Source organism: Pantherophis guttatus, chromosome 6 (assembly GCF_059756535.1).
Source record: "Pantherophis guttatus breed Tessera chromosome 6, ASM5975653v1, whole genome shotgun sequence".
Classification (NCBI taxonomy): domain Eukaryota; kingdom Metazoa; phylum Chordata; class Lepidosauria; order Squamata; family Colubridae; genus Pantherophis; species Pantherophis guttatus.
In genome coordinates, this window is record NC_142068.1 from 65,028,641 (window position 1) to 65,047,145 (window position 18,505).

The window sequence follows — 18,505 nt, forward strand, 5'->3', positions numbered from 1 at the left end:
CTATTATCTCTCAAGAAAACACACACTCATTTTCATTTTCTGAATTGCTTTTGTAGAATGGTAGAAAACTATCACAATTATTATCTTGATTTTAAAGCAAGACTGCATTCATTTCCATGCACATAAAATAGCATTCTGAGTTATTTTAGACTGATTTATATATGCAATTACTGATAGTAAAATAACATATTTTTAGTACAATAGAGGTGAATTTTTGTAAAGATAGGAAAAAACCATTTTGATGATTTTTAAAATAATTTTCTTGTATTTAAATCTCTGAGACACGTTTAATTGGAGGAGGTTTGTTTATATCGGAAAATCTGAAGTGTCTAACTACTTGTTATGCATTTCTTAACTACACATTCTCTGCATAATTAGCAATTTGCAATAAATTACTATACCATAAATTAAACTGAGGAGTAATGGCTTTCCTGACTAAGGAAATGTAATGGGGGGGGTTGTTTATTTTAATTCTAAAACATATTATCAGGAAGTCCTCTAGTCCTACTTAAGGAGTGAGGTTAAGGAAGTGCGTACAGAAAAATAAAAAGATGAATTCCTCTTTAGGCATTCAAGTAACTGTGATGTCTCCTGTGGATAATAACTCCTCCATTTTTTCCTCAGAGGCCTCGAGGTAGAATGAAGTTGTTCCTGGCATGTCAGGAATTACTGACCCTGAAGTGCCAGCAAAACAGGCTTCAGCTGAGGAGAGCATGCAGGCCAGTGAGGACAAGGGGAGGAGCTGCTCTGCCCTATGCCAGAGTACATAGGGCAGAGAGCTGGAGGTCAACCAGATTGCTGGGGGAAAGGTTCCATCCATCTTGATTGACTGCACCGGGAGCTATTTAGCAGACAGGCAGAGCAGGTGTTGCTGGAAGCAAAGTGTGAGTCTTGGCCAGATGTTTGTTTGTGAGACGCTGTAGTGGATTTAGTGCAGTTGCCGGGAGTCTGCGTTTGTGTTTTGGACCCTGTTTGAACAGTTGATTATCTGTTTGATGGACTAATTGGCGATTGCCTGGAAGTTTAGTCTGGGGCTTGTTTGTGGCTGGCTTCGCTTGGAAACAACCCTCTGAACTCCTAACCTGGGCTGTTCTTGTGAATTCTACTTGTAAACCCTGAAACTCTGGCTGTTGGACTGTCTGACAAACCTAATGGGAGGCTCAAAACCTCAGATGGGATTTTGGCTTCTCTTTTGAAACTACCCAGGCAAAGCCTGTATTTCCGAGTCTGTTTTGACGTATTTTCATGTCTTGTTATCTACTTGGTCTCGAGCCAAATTGCTGTTCTCATCTAGCAGCTGTGAGAGAGCTGACACCTGAAACAACTGATGAGGGGAAACACAAAATAAAACTCTCTCTAAACCAACATGGACGTATGGGTGAATGGGGCAGCACAGTAACTCTAACTGTGATATCCCACCAAAAATGTTTTTTTGGGTGGGATATCAATGCTGTGCATCAGTCTTAAGTAGTGTCTTCACCCTTACAGAAGGAACTAATTTGCAAATAACTAAATCTTACTAAAATTGACTATTGGATTATGGATTGGAAAGACTGGAAGAACTTAGTGGACTAACCTGGACAAATTTGGACTTGGACTATTAATGCTATTTAATAGAATATCCTAAGAGGCAAAAGAAGAAAAGGTCAGAAGAAAAGAGAGAAGAAGGAAATAAGACTTTAAAATTTGGACAATTGTGGAACTATAAGACTGTAAACTATTATGAAATAAAATGTGGGGTTCTGGAGGTATAACTATGGGATTGGTGTAACTTGATTAAACCAAAGTTTCTTAAATATTGAGATATAGAAATATACTTTTTATAAGCTGTATTAAATCATTATAAAATGGATCTAGAGGTATATGAAGAAATATTGTACTTGTTAAAAGGTCATAAGAAATGACAAAGAGACAAAGGAATTGTTTAAAGATATGATTGTATGAATGAATGTAGAAGCTACTCAACAATTGGGGGAAAAAGAGGAACATGATATTCAAGAAGTGGATGAGAAACTAGAAAAAGCAAGGGAAGGGAAGAATAAAAATCAGAAGCAAGAAGTTAGGAACAAAGAAGAGAAGAGACTAATAAGTAGAAGACAAATATATAACATCATAATTTATAAGGGTACAGAGAGAAGAGAGAAAAACCCCTTTAAAAAACAAAAACAAAAGGAAGTTTTGTATGGGTATTCAAAAAAGGCAGCAGAAAAGAGGCAAAAGGCACCCAAAAGGGAAAGTTTAATAAACACAAAAAAATTAAAAAGAGATACAAGATTCCAAGAGAGAGAGATAAAAGACTGACCAAAAAAATTAATAAATGATAGAATTTTAGAAAGACTAAGAGATAATGGATAATGAGAAAATATATTAATAAAATAGGAAAACACCAAAACACCAATAAGTTAGTAGATGGTAATTTAAGACTAGACAATTTAACTGAAGTACTAATATTAACAGTGTGTTAAAAGATATTGTGAATTTAAAATCTTAAGGATTAGAAATGGTGGGGACTTTGAGATATACTCCCGTGATGGATTGAATATTGTTAATAATTGGTGTAATTTGTAATCCTATACATTTGTAATATTGATGTTATGGTGGAATAATGAATGATTTTTAAAATATTGAATGATAATATTTACTAAGGGATAATAAACATAGGGTACGAAGAAATGTTATTTATGCTTAAAGGAATTAAAGGGGAAATGTAAAAGGAATATGAAATGAGATTAGTATTGTTTGAAGTTGGAAGATTAGAATTCTACATACTATTTGTATTATCATTGTTAATGTTGTATAAAAAAGACCTGACCCAAATTATATTGGAAAAATAAAAAACTTAATATATATATATACTGTATATATAAGTAATGTCTTCACTCTTGAATTTAAGTGCCTATAGAGAAGCCTAAAGGTTGACTAAAGCAGGCCCTAGAACAGATATGAAAAAAAGAGAAAATTAAGTATATGAGGAATTGCTTTTGCTGACAACTTCATTCAACTCCATTCAATGCAATTTTCAGAGTGAAGTACTATCAAGACCTGTGGTGGTGTAGTGGTTAGAATGCAGTATTATAGATTTAACACTCAGAGAATGCTACGAAACACTGGGGTGCGGTATATACCATATTTTGGGGGTATAAGATGCAGTCCCCCCCAAAAAAAGTGGGTGGAAATGTCTGTGCATCTTATACAGTAAATGTTGCTGACTGTTGCCCAACCCTAACCCTAACCCTAACCCCACCCTTCGGCCTCTTCCTGCCAGCAATCTACCTTCTTGCAGCAAACAGCCTGGTCAGTTTCAGCACAGCCTGATTTAGCACAAGCAGCTGATTGGCAGTTGGATCGGCCTCCCAGAATACCGCCTATCAGCTGTTCCAGGCTGCAGGGATCACCACCAGCCATTGCTGCTGTCGCCACCCATCGCTGCTGCCGCCTATCACCACCTCTGTGGACCCCTTTTGCGGCCTCTGCATGCTCATTTTTGGCCCAGTTTTGGCCTGTTCCAGGCGGCAGGGATAGGTAACGGTAGTGGCAGCGATCCCTGCTGCCTGGAATGGGATGTATAGAGACCAAAAAGGGGGCGCGTGGAGGCACACAGAGGGGGAAATGGGGCGCACAGAGACCAAAAATGGTGTGTGCAGAGGTGGCAATAGGCAGCCGCAATGATGGGTGGCGATGGCGGCAACAGGCAGTGGCAATCCCCACAGCCTGGAACAGCTGATAGGCGGTATTCCTGGAGGCCAATCCAATCACCAATCAGCTGCTTCTGCTAAATCATGCTGTGCTGAAGCTGACCAGGCTGTTTGCTGCAAGGAGGTAAATTGCTGGGAGGCAGAGGCAGAGGGAGATTTTTTCCCTTGTTTTCCTCCCCAAAAGCTAGGTGCGTCTTATACTTCAGAGCATCTTATAGTTCAAAAAATATGGTAAGTCTAAGTGCTACTGCTATTGCTAAGGTGCAAGGATTTTAAACTGAAAATAATGCAATTAACAATAACTTGTCAAAAGAAATTACTAGCTAGAACATCATGGGGATTTTTAAAAAAGAAAAAAAAATACCCTTTGTGCCTTCCAAATGTTGACCTTTAAGACACATTTATTTTCTGCAAAGGTATCTTGTATTGAACAAATATCACAAGGATATAGATCAGTCTCTTTCATAAAAATGATCCCTGCCCTTTTAGCTTTCTGGAGAGCTGAGAAGACCTGACTCTTTCCCCAAGCCTTGGATTAGGATGCAGGTTGAACTGTGAGGATGTTTGGTCTCATGCCTGGCACTTTTGCTTTTAACCATGTTTTTATGCATTATTATGAGCTGCCTAGAGTCATTATATTAGATAGGCAGCCAGGTAAGTCCTGTAAATAAATATGTAACATTGTTTTTCCCATCTTATTTGTTACCCCCTCCCCCCTCCCTTTAAACTGTATAATCTTTACCAGGTCCATTAAGTACTGAAAAGATTTGGCATCCAAGTCTAGAAGGATGATCTAAAGTCAAATACCTAGAAGGTCTACAAAGTTTGTAAACTAGCATAAATAGTAGAATGTAGTAGTTACAGATTATAACTTCAGATGCAGTGCAAGTCGGTGCTATCCAACCTTAACTTGTGACATGGAGGATATTTGAGTTCCATCAACATTTAGGATGACATCATCCACTGTGGTTGTGATGACATTCTTATTTGATTGCTGAATTAGGCATTGACATAATGTACTATCTAATTTTCCCAACCTGTTTAGGAACTACAATTGGAAAAATCTGTGTTGTTGTGCCCATCATATCTCAGTGATATGAACTATTCCAAATACTTCTTCTATTAGTTTCCGCAAATGGAGTGAAATGTGGCACCCGCTTAAATATGTCAAAATCAAGACTTTTCCTGGAAGAGAACATACAGCTCTTCCTTAGCCTTATAGTAATCATGTTCATCTCCTCTGTTAGAGACAGCTTTAAAATATCATGCACTTCTTCCCATTACATAGTGAGGGATCAGAACTCAATAACTCTTCAGGATCCATTTATCTAAGCAGGGTCCTACTGCTACTTGTTCTTGAATAATATCAAAAGAAGGAAAACCAGAGAAAGTAGTCAGGCTGTTAGCCTGTCACACAGTTCAGTCACTTTGAATGATAGCAGAATAAACAATTCTCTGTTAGAATCCCCTTTTTACAACCATTGTAAGTTTGTTGATTCAAGTGCAAGTAATAGACTGAAAAATTAAATTGAGAAGCTGGGTTCTAGTTGGTTCACCAGTTCTTTATTGCAGCTTATGAAACATGGAATTGGTTGTTTCCAAATCTGGCCTAGTTACGTGCAATATTCAAATATAAAAACTGGACCTTTAAATATTATCTAGCTCAACATACCATATGAATGTTTGCTCAGATTTTCAGGGAATACAAATTCCAGAAAATATCTGAGGGTGGATATCTGGAGTAATCCATATGTACACTTTCACACTTCCACTTTTAATGCTGTTCTTCGGTTACAACTAGTACTGCAGTAGCTCAAATGAGATTCTGCTGTCTAAACTAATGGTGGAGATAGACTCTTTGGATGAATTACTGGTCAAATGCACTTTTGCTGGTAAGTTTATTTCCATCTGAAATAAAATCATAGCCAGTGATTTGTCCTCCTAAGCTTTCTTTTCCTCATTTCTAATATTGTAATGGAATTATGATATTGTAATGTCTTATGAGTAGTCAATAGAGTTCTTGATCACAATATCTTGAATATGCCTTTATAGATTCTTAGTCATCCAAGTCATGGTTGTCCAAAAGATGCTTTTTTCAAAAGGCAACTGGACTTTGGTTTTCCTTGAAGATGTTTTGCTTCTCATCCAAGAAGCTTCTTCAGTTCCAAGAAGGACTCCAGAGCTTCTGGGATGAGAAGCAAAACGTCTTCAAGGAGAAACAAAGTCCAGTTGGTTTTTGAGAAAGCATCTTTGGGACCCTCTGTTTTTAGCTGATACTTTTATAATAGATCCAAAATCCCATCTTATTGTTTCAAGGGTCTCTTCTTAGATTTATTATGACACCTAATTATCTTTACAGGATTACTTCTGCAAGAGATAGAAGAGCACTCATAGTAGCATAGTTTAATGTCTTACCTTCAAAGTTGACTGAGAGGAGCTATAATAACATTCCTTATGAGGAACATTCTGCAGTTGAATCAGTAACCCATGACATTTCAAGGCCTATTTTATTGCACTTAGCAAGAAGAGCTCATATAGCCATTTCTTGCTCTTGCAGAGGTTGGGACAAAACTGTTCCATATTTGCTTTTGCATGTTGACTTCTCAACCTAAGAAATCTCTAGGAGTGTAGTGAATTTCTGCCTGATCACAGTCACTATTAGAAGGTCTTGGACCTAATTTATATCTTTATTGACTTTTTGCCGAAGATTCAAAATATTTTTTTCCTGTCAATAATTCTTTTTCTTGCATAAGACAGATATTTGTGTGTCTCTGACCATAAATCGGTAAAGTAATCACAGCCAGTCACACAGCAAGAACTGAAAAACATATCTTATTAGCCTAACTAGCAATTTAAAAAAAGAAAAGGCCAGAAATTTTAAAATAAATTAAATGACTACTACAGAGCAACATGGGAGTTGAGGTTTTAGAATACTTACGAGATAGGAAGAACTGAAATAAGTGAAAGATGGAACATGGCAACCACTTGATCCCAATTATTTTGTGACACCCAACAGCTGCTTGGCCAAGAATCAATGGAAACGGTGGTACGACAGATGCTAACAAAGCAAGCTCTTTGCTTAAATAGTCCAACAGGGAAAGATTATAGTAAAATATTTTCAAGATATGAAGGAAAATAATAGTCAGATGACCTAAGGTTATCACTATGGAGAAGAAACAAATATGTTTCTTGCTGCATGAAGTCGGACTACCTCTGAAATTACTTTAATATCTCATATTTATTTCAGATTTCATCATAGTGAACAATAATATGCACAATGCAACACTCAGTCTTCGTTCAAAGCCTTACACTAATGTATAAGACTTCCATATTCAGTGAACAGTCAAGAGCCAATTGTGGTTTCTTTCCAGTGACAAAATGTAGCTACATTAAGCTGTGATGCAAATTCATTATCAGACAGACAGATCTCATTCCCTCAGTGCATAATTTTATTTTAATTTTTAGCTAATAATATTTCTGTCATTGATTATCTCCTCTCTTTATTTGCAACTAGTCAACAGATGCATAATGAATGAATAACAATCAATTATAACTCTTGATGAATAGCTGGATAGGATAGATTGAGGGAATGAAAGGATCTGTAAAATTTGGAAAGAATTAGTGTTCTGAAAGCACGAAGAACACAGCTTAATGCTGTGCATCTTAAAATAAGAAAACTCCTGAATGTAACTTGGAAAATTTGTTGGGTCTAAAAAGAAGGGTTCTTTCCATTTTATCTTTGCCATGGCACCCTTCAGAAATCAAACTAAATTTATTTATATGGACATAGATGTAAAGATCAAATAACTAAATAATAATTAATATATAAAAGTGCTGAGCTTGGCGATGGTATTGATATATGGTTGGATACATAGATTTAGCTATTTCTTAAAACTCACTTCAGCTTTACACACTGTGAGTCTGGGCAACCCTGCTTTTTTTTTAAAAAAAATGAAACTTCATCTTAGTTGTTTGTAATCTTCTCAGGGATCACAGCTCATAATTTAAGAATCCTTAAGGTAGAGTAATAAAACTAATAGAAGAATGAAGGAGAGACTCTATTTGAGATCAGTGTGTCAACTCGCAAAGCATCCCTGGCCTGCTCTTGAGTTGCCATAGGCAAGGGGGATGGGAAAATGAACTTTGCAGTTGCAGCAAGGGAACTCTTCAGTCAAAACAAAAGCACATTCCAGTCATCTCTCTGTCAAGGTCATCTCCACAGTTATCCATCGTGACCGGAGGGGAGTAGTGTCTACAACCCGTGAAATTGCTTCGTTGGGGAATGTGACTGACACACCTTGGTGGGAGGGGGAAAACAGGGTCAGAACCGGGACATAAATTAAGTGGGGTCAGAGTTGGCTTCACTTGGAACGTGCCGACATGAAGCTCCTAATAAATAACTGGATTTCTTTTGAAGCTTGGCTCAAGGCTCATGGTTTAATTAGGGCATCAGTTGGAACCCTGACACAGTGGATCTTATTTCCAAATAAACTCTATGTATGCAGGATAGAATAGAATTACAGCATAAACCTATTATGCTGTAATAGGCTGTAATTACAGCATATTTTGAGAAGTCAAATGTATGTGCTTAGATTTTCGTGTGGAAAAAGAAAAAAAATCCTCATATGAATAGGAAGCTTTGAAATCTTCTGAAACACAAATTACAAAGCAAAATAAGTATTTCAGAGACACAGTAAAACATAAGCAGTATGAAAGTGAATTAGCTATCTGAATGGCTTTGCTTGATCATTTCTTTTAGACCAAACCTTTGCTGTTACTCTCCTGATATGGTTCACTATCCTTATTCCAAATTAAAAATTATTGGTTAGGTGCCTAAATGTCTGTGGAGAGAAAATGGGAAAAGAGCTTTTCTTATGCGGAAAGCAATGCTTCTTTTTCAACAGCAGGCAATGAAAAATGTTAAGATAAATAGAAATAAGAGCAATAAGGACAAACTTTTAATTGCTAAAGGAGCCAAGTTTAAACTACAGCTTCTCCAGTGGGAGTCTAGGACAACTCGGCACTGCCAACTCACCATGACCAACTTGCTGTAGGACAACTCTCTGTGAGATAAGAAGCAAATAGTTCCCTTAATTACCAAATAAACTTCATACTAGCCAGGACTCTGAACTGACATATCTCCAGATCTAGTTGAACAAAAACCAATAAATCATTCACACTTTTTAATTGATAACATTTTTTTTTAATTTTTCTATTCTGACTCTTTTAATTATGTTCCTAAGTTTTACCTGCCACAATAAATGTATTAAAATGTTTTTTTTAAAAAAAAAGTTGCGGTAATATTAAGAAAAGGTGGAATACAATCATTAAAGAAAGGATGCCAAAGGACAGGAGGGACACAATCAAATATGAATGACAAAAATTAAAATAATTTAAAAATTAAATAAATTAAATAACTAAATAACTAAATTGAATTGTTGAATTGTCCCACTGCAAGTTGTCCTACGGTGAATTGGCCATGGCAAGTTGGCCTGTGTGAGTTGGTCATGGTGAGTTGATTGCAGTGAGTTGGCCATGGCAAATTGGCCTGTGTGAGTTGGTCTTAGCGAGTTGGCTGCGGTGAGTTGGCCATGGCAGTGGGCCACAGCGAGTTGTTCCATTCCATTCCAATGGAGCTGAAAAAAGTCTTCCAGCTCAGATCTAGAGAGCTGTTGCCTGCCAGTGTGGACAATATTAAACCTGATGCACCAGCAACCTGACTTAAAATAATATGTTCCTCTTAACAAGCTGCGTTGTAGGAAATAGTGACAAAACAAGAGTAAATGATGTAGATATTTATTACAATATTTATATATTGACATGTTTTCACATGATGCAAGGAAGGCATGTGAAGATTGTAAAGTAAAGATTAAAAATGTGGACTTCATATTAACATAACAAAAAGTAACCATTGGAAAAGACTTATAGAGATAATAAGCCCTCTACATGCTCAACTGCTATTCATTTCAATGAAATACTCAAGCATATACACTTTTGGAGAAAAGTGACTCATGTCTATTCCTTATTTCTACAATTCTCAGTAGTGGGGTAATTCAGATAACAAACACAAATTCTCCATAGGAGGAATTCCCTGAATCAGAACAACCTATTTCTGCTTTTCCAATATAATGGTTTTCAGCTTTTGTTAAAGCAAGTGAGATAGAATCCTTCCAAAACTCTAAAGTTAGAAGAACAACTATTCAATGACAACCAAAATCCATTCAGCTGGCCTCATTCCAGAAGTTAAAAGCAAGCAATCAATATTTCCACTGCTCAGATTCAATCAAAATGGACTAGCCTGAGAAAGCAGAAGCTTTGAGAGAACTCATCATCAGCAAAACACAGTGCAGGTGTTGACACAAATCTAATGAAAAAGAACAGGTAGACAAACAAGAAATTCACCACCACCTAAAGTGACCTTAATATTGAAAACAACACAGCAATCATGTATAGCCTTTTGAACACTGATTCACATATAATAAAGCAATAGGGGGGAAAGATTTGTATTATGATTCCATTAAATATCAAAATTGGATCAACATCTAGACAGTTAACTTGAATGCACCTGAAGGAATGTGACAATTTAAGAAGGTTTTGGTACATAAATCAAGACAAGGGATCAACTAGATTTTCTATAGCAATTGTAATTAGTTTGTCTGATAAAATCTGATAGAATCAAAAACAACAACCTGCATACCCTTAATACCTAAATTTTGAGGAAACAATAAAGATTGGAAAAATTAATATTATGCTGTGATAAGTGTCACAAAGAGATTGGAATTCATGGTTGCAACTCTTCTATTCTCAGGAGCTCTGCATTCATTGTTCATTGTTTGCTTTAATTTAGTTAGATAACCAAAAATCTACTTGATCTTCTCTTTTCCCAGAACCAAATTATTGATCCATGTCTCTTTTTATGTTCTTTGTTTTAAGTCTATAATTGCTTTTCAATTAAACCATGATGATGATGATGATATTGATGATGATATATTTTTATTTCATTTATCACATTTCTAAACCTTCAATCTCACATGTCATGCTGATCAGTTTACAATAAAAATGATGATAGATGATGATGAAGAAGATAGATAGATAGATAGATAGATAGATAGATAGATAGATAGATAGATAGATAGATAGAGGGATGGAGGGATGGAGGGATGGAGGGACGGACAAACAGATATAGTCAGTCATAACTGCTTAAGATCTCTAGTTTCTTAGAGTTTTGGCCACTAGGCAAGACTCAAACAGTACCATCAGGATCAAGTAAACTTCAAGATATTTAAGAAAGCTGCACAACCAGCACCTAGACTCAACATAGAGAATATCAAAATGTTATTGAATACCATCCTGTATGCAAGAACCAATGGAAATACAGGAAATGTGTTTGTAAGTGTTAATAGTCAACTTACTCCTGGTTATTAGCATCAGCTACTCCTAATTAGATCTGCCATGCCAACTGTCTCCTGGCATAATTTCACTTCCTCATCATTTGCTTCTGTAGCACTCCATTAAGTACTATAAGATGGTTAGGATCTCAGTTCAATATCTAAATTATCCAGGTCACAGTTAGTGCCATTTGTTAGTTGTTGCAGAGGTTTCATTTTTGAAATAGACATTATTCTTAACTTCATCTTAGGGAAACTCTTTACCCAAGGGCATGTCTAGGGTACTTTTTTTATATGCTTCCAGCTTCCACCCACAACATACCACCAAATCTATCATCTATAGCCAGAACCAATGGTACAATCACATTTGTTCTTACTTTCTTGACAGAGATGGCCAGCTGATGACATGAAGCTAGGCATTAAGGAGATTCAACTACAATGAAATCAATAGGCAAATCAATACAGCCACATCAATTCTCAGGGAGTATCTATTAAAAGAGAGAGCTCAGGAAAAAAAAAACAGATCATTACTCACAGCTCAAGCCACCCACTGCCATTATTAATAAAATGCATGCAAATATGAATATTCTTTCACACACACACATGTTTTGTGTAGATAGATGTACATGTATCTATCTATCTATCTATCATCTATCTAAATATAAGTGGCATAAGCCGGTCAGTGGAACACATATTAAAAATAGAAGCACATGTTTTGGAGCTCACAGATCAAGTTTTAAAATATGGATGAAGTACTAAAGGTGCTATGATTCACACACTTAGCAGTTGTAGTGAGAAAAACCTCACACTTAAATGTTCAGGCTAAACTTCATTGCACACTTGATATCTGGCACACATTCTATAGAGATATGCCAGGCCTGCCAACAAATATGATGTTTTACTCAAAGGAAAGAGAACAAATATATATATTTTACTCAGAGGAGAGAGAAAATAACTGTTCCTTTCAGAAAGCCGAATTTTTCTACTCTTTGACTTCAAAATATAAAAAAGTATATTATTTTGATACACTATCACTTTCTTATTACTTATTGTGTAATCCGATTGCTTTCCAAATTGTTTTTCTCTTTAATTAATTTTTATTGTTTTTATTTTGATGAAAACTGAAAGAGAGAGGGGGGAGGGAGAAAGAAAGAGAGAGAGATAGAGAGAGAGAGAGAGAGAGAGAGAGAGAGAGAGAGAGAGAGATCATCTTGTCCCATTTGTACATATCTATGCCCATCTAGATCATGAAGCCCTCCTCCAGGTTTCTGAAGCAAAGGAGATGATAGTCTTTCACAAGGGAGAAAGCTTTTTCTATGGTAGCATCCATTTGTGGAATTGCCTCCCCAGGGAGGCTCAACCGGCAGCCACATAGCATCATTTCAACATCTGATGATGATTGGTCTGTTTTCCCAGTCTTTTTCACTGGTTTCTAATTCTATTTTGATTAATATTGTCTTAGTTTCTTTCAAACTATTAGGTTTACATAATATTTTAATTTTGCATTTAACTGAATGTGTTTACTTTATTTTGTTTAGTGTGTGTTTTATTGTAAACACCCAGGAGCTTTTGCAATTCAGCAATTTTCAAAAGAAAGAAAGAAAAAGAGAAAGAGAGAAAGAGAGAGAGAGAGAGAGAGAGAGAGAGAGAGAGAGAGAGAGAGAGAGAGAGAGAGAGAGATGTCTTTAAAGTTAGTAAAGTAAGAGTGCTTGGTCATTAACAGTCATTTGTGACACCAGGAACTGAATTGAATATTATCAGCGAACTTGTCAAACCTAAAGAAGAAATGCTAAAAAAGAAATCCTTGTAAAAGATTTAGTTCTGCTTCAGTCATGACATATTTTACAGCTTTAAATAGAAAAGCTCAGAAGTAAGAAATCAGCTGAATTCCCAGATCAGTTAAATACCCAGTAAAACTCAGGAACATTTAGAGGTTGTAACCTAGCTCATACCCCAATAAAACTTAATGGAGGAGTTCTCCTGTGTGCTTTCAGCTCATGGTCAAAGAGTATTCAGAAAGAGCTTTGTCAGGGGAAAGATACATAAAGCCTGTCTTTTCGGTTTATTTCAGTGACTACTGGATTATGAAATGATAACCGAGAAGCATGGCCTTCTACTCTGCAATGCAACTAAAGAGCTGTAACCCAAAATGTGTGCACTGAGGGAAGTTGTTGAGCAAAGCGCATCCATCAAGAAAAGTTGCGTGCAAAAATAAATGTCAATTTGCATGACTTGTGCCGTTTGTATTTCATCACAGACACCCGTCTGTTTTCCTTCTGTAAAACAGAATGGATTTGATTAAAATGTTATGTAGTGGGTACAGAGTGATTTGTCCATCTCTAATCGGAGGAGTTTATAAATGAGGCAGCATTCATTTATTTTATGTGATGCATTGTTCTAATTTCATAGATTATTTTTATATTAGCAGGATTAAGCACTAGATTTGCAAATCAAATAGAACTTTGTTTCAGTTCCCTTTGCTTTCTCCCTATTTTTCCACAAATGCTGAACAACTTTTTGAAAGTGGATTCCATAGCAGTATCTTCCGTGAATCATAATTTATTTCAAAATGGAAGTGAAATTGATACAAAATCAATATGAAATCAAACTTTATATAATAGTACTTGGAAATAATTGATTTTATATGATGAATCTGTCTTTCTTTCTTTCTTTCTTTCTTTCTTTCTTTCTTTCTCCATTGTTATATAAATTTACTAAAGATTTTTAAAAAGATGAAAATTAATACAAAGAACAAGTAAATCCAAGAGATAAAAAGAGAAAGCAAAAAGTACAAGTGAGGAAAATAAGTATAATAAAAATAGAAAAGAAAGATACAAAGAAGTTTTCAGCTCCTTCTCCCGGGCGACTCGCAGGTAGCAAGAAAACACAACGGGACACATGCAGGGTCTTCAGTGAAGTTGATTTAATGCTTAGCAGGAGCTCTGGAACAACGCTGAGCGCTATAGTAGTTTAAAGTTGGCGCTACAAACAGAGGCTACATAGCGCCCTTTATACATTTGCTCCACCCCTCCCTAATTTACTGGCTGGAGAGCATTCAGCTGTGACAGGCAATCACACACGCCCCTCTTCCGGGTGCTTCGTTCCTGGGAGCGCCCCGGTCACTGCCCCTCCTCCGCCGTTCCCTAGCCCGCCGCCCTGACCACAAAACCCCGATGCCACCACCACCACTTGTGAGTTTCTGTGTTCAGCATATGGATGCAGTCCTGCGTCCTCGTTTGCTTGGTTTGCTGGGCGCAGTCTTGCAGTATCAGGTACATGTGCCCATTCTCTTTCTCCTCCTCCCCATCCCATTATTGTCGAACGGAGGCTTGGGCTCGACAGGCAGCTCCCCTTCACCAGGGGATCCTCTGTAAGACATAAGGTAATTATGTTAGTTTCAGAGTTTGGTTTTAGGGGGTATTTTCAGTGGAACCGATGGATGAGCCGGGGAGCGTTCATATCCTTCTCTAATAGCCATGACGCCTCTTCGTCTGGATACCCCCGCCACTTCACTAATCTAAATTAGTGGCTTGGGAGGCTTGGGCTCGACAGAAGTGGCTTGTGATATTCTTTATAACAGTTAAAAATACAATTATAACTTTACTTCTTATTCTCTGGCTATAATGTAACTCTATGTAATTATCTTGTCTAATCATCAAATTGATAAATCATATGTTCTTTTTTTCCTGTTTCACACAAAAATTTATAAGGGGTTTCTAGTAAGCAATAAATGCAGACATTGTCTTTTCTCTGATTAAGGAAATCAATTTAGCCATCACAACAAGTTTTATCATTTTCACCAACCATCCCTCCATTTTGTGTACTGCCAATCTTTCTATCTTTCTTTTCTTTGTCTGTTTAATTGATAGTGACTAGCCGAGAGCCTCAAAAAAGTTTACGTAAGTAAATTTGGCTTGAACTCCCAAGCCAAATAGGGATTAGGGAATTCTTCCTATTCCCAGTACAAACCTCTAACCAATTATATGCTTTAATGTGATGTTTTATTGCATCAATATTAACCACTTAACATCAGCTTCATTATACAATAAAAATGTCCATCTACCCTATTCCTCTTAAGGTCTTTTAAAACAAAATAATTCCACAATTACAACAAAATTAATTTGACATACATTTCTATAACTTCATTCCAGTAAATGTGAGGTTAGAGACATGATTTTGAATTCAGAGTTGGGAATCCAGTTTCATTTTGAAAGGCCATTCATTATCTGTTTATATTGTGCCCAAGAAAATTGCATCACTTTGGCAACTGCTGAGAAGATACAAACCGTTTTTTCTTTGAGATTACACAAGATACAACATGTAAGAAAGACACTGAACATCCAGAATGAAAGTGACTGAGAACACAATAGACTATCTCAGTTGGAAGGCTGTGAGAAGTTAAGTGACTTAAATTGCTTAAAACTCTTCAGGAAAACTAACAACTTAAGAATCTCATTTTTAGCAAGTTAATCTTCTAGGCATTAGAAATCCAGGGGAAGCTAAGAAAGGCCAGCCAGTTGTTCAGAAAGTTTTGGCTCTAGCTCAGGATTTCTCAAGCTTAGCAACTTTAAGAAGTGTGGACTTCACACATGTGTGGAATTTTGGGAATTGGTCCACACATCTTAAAATTGCTAAGCTTGAGAAAAATTGCTCTACCTGATTTATAAGCTAAATACTGAGAGGTTTCTCCTTGTTACAGTTTCTTCTTTTCATATATCTGATAAGCCTGGGACATGTATTGTTAAGATTCCTTATTGAGATTTTATCCATGATCTCTTCTGTCCAGAGAATTGAGTAGAGCGATTAAAAGTCTGATATATTTTTTCTCTGACTTCATTAAAAAAATACACCAAAGCAATAACAAAAAATGTTTAAAACTGCAAGAAGTATCACTCAAGAGAGGTGCCTTCAGTCCAGTGATGGGTTGCCCCCGGTTCAGACCGGTTCCATAGAACCGGTAGTAAAACTGGCAGGAAGCCTCACCCACTGACCCTGATGTCATCAGAAGTGATCTGCGCGATTCCGTTGTGAACCAGTAGTAAAGGTAAGTAGAACCCACCCCTGCTTCAGTCCATCCATCATCCGATTTCTAGCCATCTTTGTTTTGAAGTTATAAAAAGGTGCTTAGAAATTGCAAGAAATCTAAAAGGTATCTTACTTCCTTAAATGTCTATGGAGATTCTCAGTCATCCAAGTCATGGTTGTCCCAAAAGTGTTTTTGCAAGAGGCAACTGGACTTTCTGGTTTTTCTTTCAAGATGTTTTACTTCTCATCCAAAAAGCTATTTCAGCTCTGACTGGATGGTGGGGAATGGAAGGATTTATATTCCTTACAAACTGCTGGTCATTTGCATTCTTTCCTTAAATATCTGTTGGGGAAAAAAACTTTTTTGGAATATTTTGGATTTATATTTATTTGTATTCATCTACTCTTAGATACCCTCAACTTTGGGTCTTTATTACATATTTATATTGATTTCTATATGATCTTAAGAACAAACTGCCATCTCCTTTCATAGCTGTGATCTTCCCTATATTTTCTCCTGTCCCCTTATTTTCTTCCTCTACTTTAAAATGAACCCAATTAATATTCTTTCATTCACTGAATGTCTTTTCCTTTTCCTTTTCCTTTTCCTTTTCCTTTTTCATTTGGTTCAACATTTGGAACAATATTAATGTTGATAATTACATGATTTAATCATTTAATGTTTATCAAGTGAGATTTTCTTTTTCTCACTGCAGTATTTTTTAAATATTTTTTCTTGTTATCATGGGATGGTCTTTTGAAAGCAATGTGAGTATAGCATGACCCCCCCCCTTTGTGATTGTTTGCAATAATAATAAATGGCAGAGTCCTTCATTACATAAAAACATTAATGGACTACTTTCTACCGCTAAGCATAGGTGATAGGTAGGAACTGTTATAAGATTGGAACTGAAATTCTTTCTATTGTTTTAATTTAAAGGGGGGAGGGTTTTTTTTTTTTAAAGTGCAAAAGCACACAATTAAAAAAAATAAAATATAAAGATTATTTGGCCCAATTTTTAAACTTATAATGGTACCATCATTATATGAAATATTGGTATTCCATTACTAGAAAGCAGTCACAAAAAGAAAGTAGTACATATGTATTGATGGATCAAAACTATATACCATAATTAAGTTTTTCCAACAATGCTTGGTAAACTCATAATTCTTGATAAAATGATAAGTGCAAGACGCTAATCTATAATTCAAGAGTACATTTACATTATTATATTTATCTTTCCAACACATTAACAAACTTACAGATGTTAAGTGAAACGAGGCAATAAATCAGGAGTTTTAGACACTGCTAATTCATTTGGATCAAATTGTCAAAGCAAGATATGTTTTAATTGAGTATATTGACATTTCACAATGTATCTATCATCAACCCAAATTATTTTAAAAATTAATGAACAATTAACTTGATCCAAAGTATTAATATGGTTATTAATCCATCATGATTTGCAGGGAAATACACAAATATTTATTTATAGTTTTCAACTTGGAATACAGATTATAAATTGAGAAATCACAAAGACTGAAATTATACTTTGAACCCAACATCGTTTTAAAATGCTTTGTTGTCCTTAATGCAATCAATATTATAGAACTATTTTTAATATGAATCATGTATCTGTCAGGATATGAGACATAAGATTTTTTTAAAAAAATTCTGCATGTGCTTAGCTTTGCTTGTTTTTTTTTTTTTTTAATGAACTCTTGAATTCCAGAAATTGAAGCCAATATATGGTATATACTGACTGAGGAATTCTGGGAGTTGAAGTCCACCCATCTTTAAGTAGCCAAGGCTGAGAAACATTGGTATACACCAATGGTAATGCTGAAAGGTAAACTAAAAGTTCCAACATCATATAATGATCAGAGGCATCTGCAGGGGATTTCAGTTGAAGCATTACTCCTTTTTACACATGTGTATTAATGCAGTATATGTTAAAATGAGTAGGTTTTTAATCATGTGATCACACCTACAGTCTTAATTGTTTTTTAGCCTCCTTCCCTTCTGATGCTAGCCATAATAGAGATAATAAAAGTCTATGTCTGTCATTCCCACAACAGATTCCTTATCAATCTTCTTGAAATAATTTTAAAGTATGGGCATAACAATGTATTAGAATAAATGCATAAATTTTGAAGTAATTCATATTTACAACATTTATCTTTCCCCATACACTTGATGGACTTTTTAAACTATTTTTTTTAACCATTTATTATACCCAATCTTAAGCACCAGTTTTTTTGGTTTATTCAGTCCAGATACAATTGCTGCTTTTGAAACTCCATCATGATTATAGATTGCATGGAATTATTAGTACCTTTTAAGCCAATGATTTTTTTTTCATAGGAAGCCAAAGGAAATTGGTGAAAATGATAACA

The 18,505-nt window shown here is 35.8% G+C and overlaps 1 long non-coding RNA gene across 1 annotated transcript in view; it reads left to right on the forward strand.

Moving 5' to 3' along the window:
• Positions 1 to 13,401, forward strand: part of LOC117676674 (uncharacterized) — a 127,379-nt gene extending 113,978 nt beyond the window's left edge. The window contains exon 3 of the long non-coding RNA XR_009620473.2: positions 13,155 to 13,401. This is a non-coding gene — a long non-coding RNA (uncharacterized LOC117676674). The remainder of the gene's footprint in view (positions 1 to 13,154) is intronic.
• Positions 13,402 to 18,505: the final 5,104 nt, after the last annotated feature.